Source organism: Nycticebus coucang, chromosome Y, assembly GCF_027406575.1.
Source record: "Nycticebus coucang isolate mNycCou1 chromosome Y, mNycCou1.pri, whole genome shotgun sequence".
Taxonomy (NCBI): domain Eukaryota; kingdom Metazoa; phylum Chordata; class Mammalia; order Primates; family Lorisidae; genus Nycticebus; species Nycticebus coucang.
The window spans coordinates 26506490-26521123 of NC_069805.1; the positions used below are offsets into that span (position 1 = coordinate 26506490).

Consider the following 14634-nt stretch of genomic DNA (forward strand, 5'->3'; position numbering starts at 1 on the left):
ACATAGGTGCTTAGTAGTGTATAATGCTTGGCACATCACTAAATTATTCGTATTACTTTTATTTTGAGAGGTGACTGGAAAGCTCTAAACTAAAGAGGGGTGTATTTAAGGCCTACCTGTTAATAAAGGGAAAAGCTCAAAAGACAAAGAATGGGTCTATAATAGAGAAGCAGAGAAGGTTTCTCTCTGAAGGATATGTCAGGGAATGAGGGCAACAATGGCAATTTGGGAGACTTTAAGAAGTGTTCAGGCTTGGCACCAATTCCTCAATGGTTAGTGTGCCGGCCACATACACAGGTCTGGCCAGTTCGATCCCAGCCCGGCTAGGCTAAACAACAGTGACAACCGCAACATCAACAACAACAAAAAATAGCTTGGCATTGTGGCAGGCACCTATAGTCCTAGCTACTTTGGAGGCTGAAGCAAGAGAATAGCTTCAGCCCAAGAGATGGAGGTTGCTGTGAGCTGTGACACCACAACACTCTACTGAGGGCAACACAGTGAGACTCTGTCTCAAAAAAAAAAAGTGGAAGTTGAGTTGGTAAGTAAATTTTTAAGACCAGATGATTAAGGTGGAATAAATGCAACAAAATAATAATAATAAAAAAAAAATAAACAGAAAATTTGCTTTTTTTCTCTAGTCATCTATTTCTAAGAGGGTTTCCTTATTTAGGAAAAAAAATAATGTATCATATTAACCACTGGATGACATTCTGTGAACTTTATAAGTAATGTATAAAAGCTTCACTATTTATTATTCAGTCTCATATGTGTAGGTATAAAGTGTAAGAAAATGGCAATTATGGAAGGGGATACTCAGTGTTACTTACGTGGTATTCACTGGAATGTTAATATACTATTTAGTTTTAGTGAATCAAGTATAGACATTTCTTAAAATGAGATTTACCATAGGCTTAATGACTGTAGCACAGTGGTTACAGGCCCAGCCACATACAGTGAGGGAACAGGGTTGGAATCCAGTCCAGGCCAGCTAAACAAAACTGACAACTGCAACAACAACAAAAAAGTCACCAGGCATTGTGGTGTGTGCCTGTAGTCCCAGATACCTGGCAGGGTGAGTCAAGAGAATCGCTTCAGCTCAAGAGTTTGAGGTTGCTGTGAGCTGTGACATCACCACACCCTAACAAGGATGACATAGTGAGAGTCTGTATCACAAATAAGAAAGAGATGGGTGACACCTGTGGCTCAGTGGGTAGGGACCTGGCCCTATATACTGAGAGTACTGTGTTCAAACCCAGCCCCAGCCAAACTGAAAAACAAAAATATAAATGGGCATTGTGGCGAGGGTCTGTAGTCTCAGGTATTCAGGAGGCTGAGGCAAGAGAATTGCCTAAGATGAGGAATTGGAAGTTGCTGTGAGTTGTGATGCCATGATACTATACCAAGGAGTATAAAGTGAGAATCTGTCTCCAAAAAAATAGTGAGAAGAAATAAAATAAAATAAAATAAAATAAAATAAAATAAAATAAAATAAAATAAAATAAAATAAAATAAAATAAGAGATTTACTATAAAGGGAAGTGAAAAAAATTAGGTGATTTTGTTGGTAAATCTACAGAATATATAAGTTACTTAAGAGTGTAATAATGGGCACATTGCTCATTTTCTTCATTTCAGGTATCCTTAAACTTTTTGAACAGAGGGCCAATTCACTGTCCCTCAGACTGTTGGAGGGCTAGATTATAGTTAAAAAAAAAAAAAAAAGCTATGAACAAATTCCTATGCACACTACACATATCTTATTTTGAAGTAAAAAAACAAAATGGGAACAAATACAATCACACCACCTCATGTGGCCCACCATTGTGAGACAACTGCCCTGAAAGGCTCTGCCCTCAGAGTCACAGGGCAAGGATGGGGCAGGAGCTAGTAACCCAGTGACTGAGCAGAATAAAGGTGGGGACTTAGCTGTATTAAAGCATTAAACCTCAGGGGCAGAGTGAGACCAGTTATGGCACACTAGAGCCTCGGGCTGTTGACCTGGGCAGAGTGCTGTGGCACCACAGCTCACAGCATGCTCAAACTCCTGGGCTTTGCACCGCCCCAACCTCCATAAAAGCTGTTCCCCACAGGCCTCTGCATTCCCTTATCAGGAACAGCAGGAAAGACACAATGCTGCGTCCTCCCTCACTCCTGTACCCTCCCTGCCTCCACACCAGCCCACTCATCTGGCCAGAGATACTGGCAGCCACAAGACCCCCAGAGACCTCCCTGCCCCTGCGCAGAGCCCTTCTCCTGGCCAGAGACAGCTGGAGCCTTGGGCTCTCTGTGCCAAACACTCTGGGCACCAGGCACTCCCAGAACCGTGTGCACCATCTCCCACCCTGTTGCTGGATCCGGGTGTGTCAAACTCCAAGCTGCTTCCACAACCAGAACTCCCTAGCTGGGGCAGCCTCAGAAGAACTACACAGGGTCACTCCCTACAAAGATCCAGCAACAATAGAGTGATCCTGCTGGGGTCTAATCTTGGACAGACACCTCCCCAACTCTAAGGACGGCCAGAGGCAACAGTGAAAAACAGTCATGAGGCAAAATCAACAGAAAAACTCTGGCAATATGAATAATCAGAGTAGATCAACTCCCACAAGGATCAATGGTGCAGACAGAGCACAAGATCCCACGCACAAACAAATAGCTGAGATGTCAGAAATTGAATTCAGAATCTGGATAGCAAATAAAATCGAATTAGGATTCCAAGCAGTAACCCAAAAGATACCTCAAGAATTCAACAAATTCAAAGACCAAATTACCAAAGATATTGGCACATTGAGACAAGAAGTTACAGCCCTCAAAGATCTGAGAAACACAGTAGAATGCCTCAGTAACAGAATGGAGCAAGCAGAAGACAGAATATCTGACATTGAAGACAAAGCTTTTGAATGCTCCCAAACCCTCAAAGAGGAAGATAAATGGAGAGCAAAAACAGATGACTCTCTCAGAGAGCTCTGGGACAATTTGAAGAAAAACAATATTTTCTTATAGGATCCCCGAAAGCAACAAAGTGACTTCACAAGGCACAGAGTCTCTTCTCCATGAGATTATGAAGGAGAACTTTCCAGACATGGCAAGAGATTCTGAAATTCAGATAGCAGACAGTTTCAGAAATCCAGCACGACTCAACCCAAATAAGACATCCCCAAGTCACATCATAATAAATTTCACTGAAGTTAATATGAAGGAGAAAATTCTGAAAGCAGCCAGACGAAAGAAAACCATCACGTACAAGGGCAAGAATATTAGAATAACTGCAGACCTCTCTGCTGAAACCTTTCAAGCTAGAAGAGGATGGTCATCGACTTTTAATCTCCTAAAAAAAAATAACTTTCAACCCAGGATCCTGTACCCAGCTAAACTGAGTTTGATTTATGATGGAGAAATTAAATACTTCAACAACATTCACATGTTGAAGAAATTTGCCGTAACTAAACCAGTTCTCCAGGATATTCTCAGACCTATCCTCCATAAAGACCAGCGTAATCCTCCATCACAAAAGTAAACCCACCCAGAAAATTCTGATCAAATTCCAACTTCCACAGTCACAAAAGGATTAAAAATGTCCACCGGACTCTCAAAAGACTTATCAATATTCTCAATTAATGTGAATGGTTTAAACTGTCATCTAAAGTTGCACATGTTGGCTGAATGGATACAAAAACTCAAGCCAGGTATCTGCTGCATACAAGAATCACATCATACATTAAAAGACAAAGATAAACTCAATTTGAAGGGATGGTCATCTATACTCCAGGCAAATGGAAAGCAGAAAAAAGCAGGCGTTGCTATCCTATTCACAGAAGCAATAGGCTTTAAATCAACCGAAATCATGAAAGATAAGTATGGATACTTCATATTTGTTAAAGGTAATACTCAATATGATGAGATTTTAATTCAAAATATTTATGCACCGAACCAGAATGCACCTCAATTTATAAAAGAAACTCTAACAGACATGAGCAACTTGATTTCCTCCAGTTGCATAGTAGTTGGAGATTTTAACACCCCTTTAGCAGTGCTGGATAGATCCTCCAAAAAGAAGCTAAGCAAAGAAATCTTAGATTTAAACTTAACCATTCAACATCTGGACTTAAAAGAAATCTACAGAACATTTCATCCCAAAAAAACTGAATACACATTCTTCTCATCAGCCCACGGAACATGCTTCAAAATCGACCACTTCCTAGACCACAAATCTAAACTCAGCAAATTAAAAAAAATACAAATTATTCCTTGCATCTTCTCTGACCATCATGGAATAAAAGTTGAACTCAATAACAACAGGAACCTGCATACCCATACAAAAACATGGAAGCTAAACAACCTTATGCTGAAGGGTAGATGGATTACAGACAAGATTAAGAAGGAAAACACCAAATTTTTATAACAAAACAACAATCAAGACACGAATTTTCAGAACCTCTGGGATACCGCAAAGGCAGTCCTAAGAGGAAAATTTATAGCACTGCAAGCTTTCCTGAAGAAAACAGAAAGAGAGGAAGTTAATAAATTAATGGTACATCTCAAGCAACTGGAGAAGGAAGAACACTCTAACCCTAAATGCATCAGAAGAAAAGAAATAACCAAAATCAGATTAGAATTAAATGAAATTGAAAATAGAATAATTATACAACAGATCAATAAATCCAAAAGTTGGTTTTTTGAAAAGATCAATAAAATAGATAAACCTTTGGCCAACCTAACAAGGAAAAAAATAGTAAAGTCTCTAATTTCATCAATCAGAACTGGTGAAAATGAAATAACAAAAGACCCCTCAGAAATTCAAAAAGTCCTTAACGAATACTACAAGTAACTCTACTCTCAGAAATATAAAAATCTGAAAGAAATCGACCAATACCTGGAAGTACGCCACCTACCAAGACTTAGCCAGAATGAAGTGGAAATGTTGAACAGGCCTTTATCAAGTTCTGAAATATCAACAACTATACAAAATCTCCCTAAAAAGAAAATCCCAGGAACAGATGGCTTTACGTCAGAATTCTACTAAACCTTTAAAGAAGAACTAGCACCTATATTACTAAAGCTCTTCCAAAATATAGAAAAAGAAGGAATATTACCCAACACATTGTATGAGGCAAACATCACCTTGATCCCCAAACCAGGGAAAAAACCAACAAGAAAAGAAAACTATAGACCAATATCACAAATGAATATTTTTGCTAAAATATTTAATAAGATCTCAACAAACAGAATCCAACAACACATCAAAAAAATTATATAACATGACCACGTGGTATTTATCCCAGTTTCTCAAGGCTGGTTCAATGTACATAAATCTATAAATGTCATTTAGCACATAAACAAACTAAAATATAAGGACCATATGATTCTTTCAATTGATGCAGAAAAAGCCTTTGATAATATCCAGCATCCTTCACGATCAGAACACTTAAGAAAATTGGTATAGAAGGGACATTTCTTAAACTAATAGATGCCATCTACAGCAAACCCACAGCCAATATCTTATTGAAGGGATTTAAATTGAAATCATTTCCACTTAGATCAGAAACCAGGGAAGGTTGCCCATTGTCTCCATTGCTCTTTAACATTGTAATGGAAGTTTTAGCCATTGCAATTAGGGAATAAAAAGCGATCACGGGTATCCACATAGGGTCAGAAGAGATTAAACTTTCACTCTTTGCAGATGATATGATCATATATCTGGAAAACACTGGGGATTCTACTACAAAACTTTAGAAGTGATCAAGGAATACAGCAATGTCTCAGGCCACAAAATCAACACCAATAAATCTGTAGCCTTTATATATACCAACAATAAACAAGCAGAAAAAACAGTCAAGGACTCTATTCCTTTCACAGTAGTGCCAAAGAAGATGAAATATTTGGGATAAATATACCTAACAAAGGACGTGAAAGATCTCTACAAAGAGAACTATGAAACTTTAAGAAAAGAAACAGCTGAAGATGTTAACAAATGGAAAACCATACCATGCTAATGGCTGGGAAAAATCAACAATGTTAAAATGTCTATACTACCCAAAGCAATATATAATTTTAATGAAGTTCCTATTAAAGCTCCATTGACATACTTTAAATATCTTGAAAAAATAATACTTCCTTTTATATGGAACCAGAAAAAAACTCAAATAGCCAAAACATTACTCATCAACAAAAACAAAGCAGGAGGAATCACGCTACCAGACCTGAGACTGTACTATAAATCCATAGTGATCAAAACAGCATGGTACTGGCACAAAAACAGAAAGGTAGATATCTGGAACAGAATAGAGAACCAAGAGATGAATCCAGCTACTTACCGTTATTTGATCTTTGACAAGCCAATTAAAAACAATCAGTTGGGAAAAGTCTCCCTATTCAACACATGGTGCTGGTTAAACTGTCTGGCATCCTGTAGAAGATTTAACCTGAACCCACACCTTTCACCATTAAGTAAGATAGACACTCTCTGGACAAAAGATTTAAACTTAAGACATGAAAGTATAAAAATACTTGAGAGAAATGCAGTGAAAACTCTTGAAGGAATCGGCATGGGGGAGTATTTTAGAAGGAGGACTCCCTAGGCAATTGAAGCAGTATCAAAAATACATTACTGGGACCTGATCAAACTAAAAAGCTTCTGCAAAGCCAAGAATATAGTAAGTAAAACAAGCAGACAGCTCTCAGAGAAAATATTTTCAGGTTATACCTCCGATAAAGGTCTAATAACCAGAATCCACAGAGAACTCAAATGTATTATCAAGAAAAGAACAAGTGATCCCATCTTAGGGTGGGCAAGGGACTTGAAGAGAAACTTCTCTGAAGAAGACAGATGCATGATCTAGAAGGACAAGAAAAAAAGCTCATCATCCTTAATCATCATAACTACTTTGAGATATCACCTAACCCCAGTAACAGTAGTCCACAAAACAAAATCCCCAAACCACAGATGTTCGCATGGATGTGGAGGAAAGGGCACACTTCTACACTGCTGGTGGGAATGCACACTAATAAGTTCCTTCTGGAAGGATGTTTGGAGAATACTTAGAGACCTAAAAATAGACCTGACATTCGATCCTATAATTACTTTACTGGGTTTGTACCCAGAAGACGAAAAGTCACAACATAACAAAGACATCTGTACCAGAATGTTTATTGCAGTCCAATTCATAATTGCTAAGTCATGGAAGAAGTGTAAGAGCCCATGAACCCACGAATGGAGTAGCAAATTGTGGTACATGTATACCATGGAATATTATGCAGCCTTAAAGAAAGATGGAGACTTTACCTCTTGCATGTTTACATGGATGGAGCTGGAACATATTCTTCTTAGCAAAGTATCTCAGAAATGGAAGAAAAAGTATCCAATGTACTCAGCCCTACTTTGAAGCTAATTTATAGCTTTCACATGAAGGCTATAACCCATCTATAGCACAAGACTATGAGGAAAAGGGCCAAGGAAAGTGAAGGGAGGGGGGAGGTTAGGGTGGACGGAGGGTAATGGGTGGGGCCACACCTACGGTGCATCTTAGAATAGGTACAGGCAAAACTTACTAAATGAAGAATACAAATGTCTGCATACAATAACTAAGAAAATGCTATGAAGGCTGTGTTGAACAGTTTGATGAGAATATTTCAGATTGTATGTGAAACCTGCACATTGTACCCGTTGATTGCACTAATCTACACAGCCATGATTTAACAATAAAAAAAAAAAAATCTCATGAAAACAGTTTTTAACTTTTTTTTTTTTTTTTTTTGTAGAGACAGAGTCTCACTTTATGGCCCACGGTAGAGTGCCGTGGCCTCACACAGCTCACAGCAACCTCCAATTCCTGGGCTTAAGCGATTCTCTTGCCTCAGCCTCCCGAGTAGCTGGGACTACAGGCGCCCGCCACAACGCCTGGCTATTTTTTGGTTGCAGTTTGGCCGGGGCCGGGTTTGAACCCGCCACCCTCGTTATATGGGGCCGGTGCCTTACCAACTGAGCCACAGGCGCCGCCCTTAACTGTTGTTTTTTTTGAGACAAACACTCAGGCTTTTGCCCTGGGTAGAGTGGTTTGGCGTCAGAGCTCACAGCAACATCAACTGTAGACCTACGCCATTCACTTCCCTCAGACTCCCAACTAGCTAGGACTACAGTCGCCCAACAAAGTACCTGGACATTATTTTTGTTGCAATTGTGAAGGTGGGAATGGAAGTCTGGACATGTGGGGAAGATGGGTTGCATGATGCCCAGGCTGGCTCAATGCATGGGGCCCAGGTCGACACAGGTCACCCCCCAGAAGCCTCTCTCTGGCCCCCATTGATGGTTGCAGCTGCCCTGTCCTCCCAGCTGCCCCCTAGCCTTGGCAGATGCCTGGGTAACACCAAGGAGGTGTGGGAGCGGCAACGGGGTGCAGGGCTCGCCCCACCCACAGCACCCTGCCTCTTGGTCCTCTTTCACCATGTGGTTCCTTCCACTGCTGTGGTCAGGCCCGTCACAGCCCACCTCAGCCTTGGTCGGGTGTGAGGGATGGTCCCTATGCCAGTGCCTAACCTTTTACACTGGACAGCCAGGCTTGACTGTGGTGAGCAGTTGGCCCCTAGGGAACGGGGGCGAGTCATCATCCATCGTCCTCCAGAGGGACAAGGTGCCTACCATGGCCCCCACCCTCACCCCTTTCGGAGATTTCTTCTGGGGGGTGGTGGCCCTATGCCCTTTCCCTCTTACTCTTTCAACACGAGGGTCTGAGGCGGGACTTGGGATTCAATGTCTCCCTGCTGCCTCCCCGGGTCGCCTCAGGTGGCACGGCAGGGCTGGCGACCGCTACCAAGCCCACCGGCGCTAAGCCTGGCTGTCAAGTCTGTTGGCAGTAGTGGGGAGCCCCAGAGGCTTGGCTGCGGCTCGCTCAGACTGCCCTGGCCCAGCGGGAGTGGGCTGCGATGTTCACGCTGATCGCCAGCAAGCACCTCTTCCCACACCCCTGGGACAGCTGTGTCTGCCCTCTCCTGCCTGCCGCCCCCGCCGGCCTTGCCAGAGGCCTTGGTCACCCCCAAGAGGGGGGAGGGCCCGCCTGCGCCCCCACCCTTCGTGTTGGTCTCCCCACCCAGGTGCAGAAGCCTCCATATGGCCTACTCCCACCACCCCCAGAGATCTGACCCTGGGGTTAAGGGCCCCAGCCACTTCGACCTTCCTGGCGTGGTGGCCCCTCTGCCGGGGTGTCCACCTGGCCTGCACCCGCACTAAGCAACCGGCGCGCCCCTGTGTGACCAAGCGTCCTGGGCCTGCCTCTGCTCTTGCCCTTGCCCTTGCCCTTGCCCCTGCCCCTGTCCTTGCCCGGAAGCCCCTCCAGCTGCTTGCAGAGCCAGTCACAGGCTGGCAGCCACCGTGAACCCCACCCCCTTCCCATGAAACCAACCCAGTGTGTGGCTGCCACAACAGCACCAAGCGAAACCGGGTTCCCATCCTCTACCCAGAAAGACACGGACGCCCAAGCATTGCCACAGTGCCCTCTCCCCGGCCCTACTTCCCCATTCCCCTTTAGACTCACTCTGCTGCCAGGAGGCTGAGATGAACTTGGACACAAGAAGTCCGAGTGTTCCTGGAACTGGGTGGCTGGCCTGGAGCCAGGACCATTCCTTCTCACAGGTGAGAGCCCTGGTGAGGAAGTAAAAGTTGTGGTAAGTGACAAGAGGACAAGGTAGCTCCGGGCGTCACCTGTCCCAGCACAGTCTCCTTTCTGCCCCGCTAGGGAGTGGAGGCTGTCTAGACAAGGCAATGTGCTTAGCTGGGTCTCATCCATGAGTTCCCATCCCTGGGTCCCGCTTTCCAAGCCACCACCAGTTATGTCTGAACAAATCTGACAGGACAAACTGGCCAGAGCCAGGAAGAAGGTACAATATACTGTGTTGGAGGCTCCCAACACAGTCAAAGACCCCCCCCACACACACACACACACACTCCAGTCTTTCAGGTCAGGACCATGATACAGTCTATGTGCCACACCTGACACACGCAAAGCTCTGACCAGGGTGCCCCTTGGTTATCTCCACAATGTCTCCTCATCGATCCTGACCCCTCAACAGACAGCCTGGTGGCCCCCCAGTGACTCTCGGCTGCTGATTCCACCTGGCCTCCAGTCACTCCAATCCTGCCCTCCGTAGGCTCTACGGCTTCCCATTCCAAGGCCCTAGGTTCCTAACCTGTGTTCTCCTCCCTCCTGCGCAGCAGAGCAGAGACTGGGGACACAGGTGGACTAGGTGGGCAGGAGTGGAATGCAGTGAAGTCACCACGCCCCTAAGAATTGATATTACCGCTCAGAGCCTGGCCCCTGATTGGACAGGCAGCAAAACCAGCTGTTAACTCCCTTTCGGCTTTCGCCCATCTCCACGTAGATTTCCTGGGGCAAGGGGGCATAAACAGCACAGCATTCAGGTCTGAGAAGTCTCAGGCTCAACCACTCTCTTCACTCAGTCATCAGCACGTCTCTGAGTGGCCATGGGGGAACAGGCTAGGTTCATGGTGCTCTGCAACTGGAGAGACTGTTATCTTTTTCACTGAGTTCTCTCCTTGCATTCACTCACTTCTATCAGGAGTGAGATCTAATTGGCTTCTGTGGGTCAACCCTGGCAAAGTGAACTTCAAATCCTCACATATTGCCCCAATGGTCTCAACCTGAGGTTCTCCGGTGGACACACGCTTAACATGGGAAATCTTTGTAGAGCATCGGTTTTCCCAGAAGCTCTGGAGAGTCAACAAGCATTCATGGGCTCAAGGATAAGATCTGCCTAGATTTTTCAAGTTGTGTCACGTTGTGATTTTTCAGGCAGCCCTATCACGGAAACGATGCAGATTGACTAGGCACAAATGTTCACAACCCTTGTGCCATTAGGATACACTGCTGTCAAAGTTGGATCCGTGCTGGGGCGCAGTGATCACACTTGTGCAAGGGAAGGCCCCCGTTGTCTGAGTCCACAGCGCACAGCTCCTGCCAACTCGAGGCTTCCTTTTCTAGTTCCTTTTCAAAACCCTTTGGTTTTGCACCCTGGCACTCACAGATTCCCGGCAAAACTCGGGAGCTTCGTGTCAGATGACCGAATTTAGACGTCACTCTTGCACTTTGTGAGCTACATGATGGGTCCCTTTCAGCTACTGAGTGACCATCACAATCACTGGTCTGTTTGTCCGCGTCATCGATCGGACGGTGCACACGATACCAAGTCTTTTGTCAACACTGTAAAGAAGACCTGACAGACCAACAAGATCCTTGGAAAGTTGAATGTGGCGGAAGGGCTTCCCCTTCTCACGAGCACGACTGTTTGTCCCGTCCACAGCTGATGGAGTGCCAACTCCAACACCATTTGCCCTCTTCTTACTTCGAGAAGAAGGAGGGAAGCGAACGGGAAAGTAGTTCCCAGGCTAGCAGGGATGGCGGCCACTTCGCCGAGAATGTGTCTTGCTTCCCCAGGGGACGTGAGCGGGTGGTGGAGAGAGTATCAGGTGACGGTTAAGAGACCTACCTCTCCCGTACACGGGGCAAATGGGGCAAATCAGGTGTGGGTGTCTCTTTTCACAGGGTCAAGTCGGGGCAGCAATCTTTTACTTCCACTGAAGAGAAGTTGAAATGAGGCTTTGGTTTCAGAGCTGCAGAGACCAATGTCTCGCCCCACCTCCCCCACAAGCTCTGCAGCACTCGCTGTCAGGAGAGGAGGAGATTTGGGTTTTCAGAGGCCAAGGCTGAAGGATCGGGTCCCGAGCACAGGCAGCCCTTTTCGCTGGAAGTTGGGGTGCCACTTCCCCTCCAGACCGGGCTTCCCTGACCAGGCCTGGCCTCCCCAGAACTCTGCCCTCACCGAGCTCCAGCGGGTCAGCCATCCTTGCGAAGCCCTGCCAGAGGGCCTGTTGGACCTTAGAAGATGTCTGGAGCCACAGGCTTGTACTGAGAATCAGGCCCGGGCCTGGAGAGCGCAGGCAGCAGAGCTCCACAGCACTGCGCTGCCCTGGTCACGGCGGGCTCAGGGTCCGCACGCAGGCCGGCCACCTGCCCTCACGTCCAAACTCTTCCCACACAGAGTCTGCCGCAGGAAAGGGACACGTGCCTGCTCCACTCACGGCAATACTCACTGGCACATCGACATGTGACCCAGGAAAACCAGTCCCTGCGTAGGAGCTCCTGCTGGCAAGGCAGACTGCGGAGAATCTCCCGGAGGAGAAAGCTCAGGCGGTGCTGGTGGCCCAGCTGGCATGCCAGGAGCTGCGTGAGACCCAGGTGAACGGATTTGGTCAGGGCTGACCCCGCGTGGGACGACCTGGCGGCCTCTGTGCCTTCACACGCTGTTTCCTGGCCCTTTAGGAGCTCCTGGAAGCCACCAGGAAACTGGTGGCCACTGGCTCCCGGTGAGCCTTCAGCTGCAGGCCCTTCAGCTGCAGGCCCAGCTCAGCCTGATGACTGACGATGGGAAGGGTAAGTGGGATGGCTCTCGCCAAGAGGAGGGACCCGGGGAGGGCTAGGGGCTCTCCGGGACGGCTGGCCGTTCCGTGGAGAGGGGCTGGCCCAGAGCACGCCCTGTGGGAGGTGGGCTCACTCGGCCTCCCTCCTTGGGCTTTTCTGAGGATCCTTCTGGCTGCCCCCAGAGGGAGTCCAAGAGGAGTAGGGAGAGGAAGAAGACGAGGAGGGTCCAGCAAAGACCCACACACAGGACGGTGGAGGAGTGCAGGGAGGGAGTGGAGGAATGGCAGCCCGAGGGAAAGAGGGGACCGAGGATAGGGAGGCCGCTAGGCCCAGGCCGGGCATCCCGGAGGACCTGGAGAGCCCAGGAGCCCAGGTAGACCCTCGCTCTTCCTGCCCCTCTTCTGTACACCATTCCCGACGTGCTCTGTGTCCCTGCCGGAGACCCTTGTATTACTGGCCTCCCTGCCCTCTGTGCTCTCCTGAAACACCCCCCCCACACTGTTCCGTTCCTTGGGAGCCAGTGGCCAGACGCTGTGCCACAAATGAACCACAGGTGCACCACTGGGACACCCCAGGTGGGGAGGGTTCTTCTCGGCTTCCCTGAGTCCCTACACGCAAAGAACCCTCCACAAACATACCCACTTCTTCCCTGCAGGCAGCAAATTTTCTTCGGGGCTCTCGCCGAGGAGGAAGAAGAGTCGGCCCCTTTGCCCAGGCAGCTGCAGGAGCCAATGTGGCAGCATCAGGGCCCGCCTCAACAGGCGGCCCCAGCTCAACAGCAGCTGGAGGCGGCCGCTCCAGTGCTCCTGTCCCCTCAGGCCAGGCCGCGGCATCCAGCCACAGGGCCCCGCAGTGGGTCCGAGGGGCGTGCAGCAGGGAGGATTCCCTGGGGCCACCCAGAGCCCTGCCCAGGAGCCCAGTCAGGGCCCAGGGCACCCCAGAGGCAGGGTGGTGAGTAGAGCCCGTGGGCAGGGTGGGCGTGAGTAGCGGAGGGGCACAGGGGTCTCAGAGCTCTGCCTCTCTCTCCCGGAAGGTTTTCCCCAACCGTGTGGAGCCGGCACAGGGAGAGGCCAGGGAGGGGTCCCTGCCCAAGAGGCCCCCTCCGCAGCGGACCATGCAGTTCTGGGCCAAGCTCAGAAGCCCCAGGAGCACCCCTGCTTGGACACGACCACCTGCCTCCTTTTCTTCTACCAGGCTGCTGCAAAGACCATACTCAACATCCTCACCTTCTAGGTGTGGCTTCTTCCCCCGCCTCCTTGTGCAGCTGGAGTTCTTTAATACGGGCCCACCCACGGCCCTCTCTATTCTCTCCTCCTGTCACCTCCGCCCTCCCTCATCCTGCTCCCTTAATCCTTCCCTTGGGGTTTTTCCTCGGTGACAATGACAGAGTTGAAAGGATTCACTCGTGAGTGTGTGCGTCTTGGTCTGTTGAACCAGCCTCCTCTGCTAAATGATGACCTCTGTTGGGCATCCTGTGCCCCGGCTCGCTGCAGGGGGCGTTGCATACAGTAAGCGTGCCATGTGTATGCCTGGCCTGGGGAGATGAACCCTGCCTACGGGTATGGTTCTCACAGCCTGTGACCCTTGGCTCATGGAGCCGGAGGAAGGAGTGAGCCAGGCATGCCCAGGCCCCTTCCTCCTGGTGGAAGCTGATCAGCAAGGAGAGGTCCCTCTCCATGGCAGAAAGCAGCCGCTCCCCCATGCTGTCCTGAGCTGTGGCCACAGGGGCAGGGAGTGTGGAATCCGCCCCCAAACCTGGGTCACCGGGCAAGCCCTGGCGGTGGGTGTGACTGAGAGAACGGGGGCTCTGCCTCTGCTCCCTTCCGGGACCTCATCTCCCAGGCCCCTCCTCAGAGCACCCAGGGAACACCGGAGGAGGAGGCCGGGGGAGGGGTGGTGTCAGAGCAACCCTCTGGGGCCAGGCTCGCCCTCTTGAGCCTTCCGTACCCCTCTCTGTGTTCCCCCAAAGCCTCGCTGACCACCCAAGCTGCAAGGCCACCAGGCAGCTGAGCTGAGGGGGTCACCGCGGCCTTTGACAGTGAACATGAGAGCCAGGCATCCCTCCCTCTCTCTCCTTCCCTCCCTGCTCAGGCGAGGGTTCCCTCGAGGTGGTCTCACCATCTTTGCCACTGAGTCCACCCTGCACCCCGAGATCCGACCCACTCCTCGCCACCGGCTCCTTGCCCTGACCATCAGCCTCTGTCCTC

At 48.4% G+C, this 14634-nt stretch overlaps 1 long non-coding RNA gene across 1 annotated transcript; it reads right to left on the minus strand.

Annotated features, from left to right (window-relative positions):
- Window positions 1–8526: 8526 nt before the first annotated feature.
- On the minus strand, window positions 8527–11955 carry LOC128579123 (uncharacterized). The gene is made up of 3 exons (XR_008378054.1): window positions 11496–11955; window positions 9527–9633; window positions 8527–8578 (listed from the first exon to the last, which is right to left on the minus strand). It is a non-coding gene; the product is annotated as an uncharacterized LOC128579123 (long non-coding RNA).
- Window positions 11956–14634: the final 2679 nt, after the last annotated feature.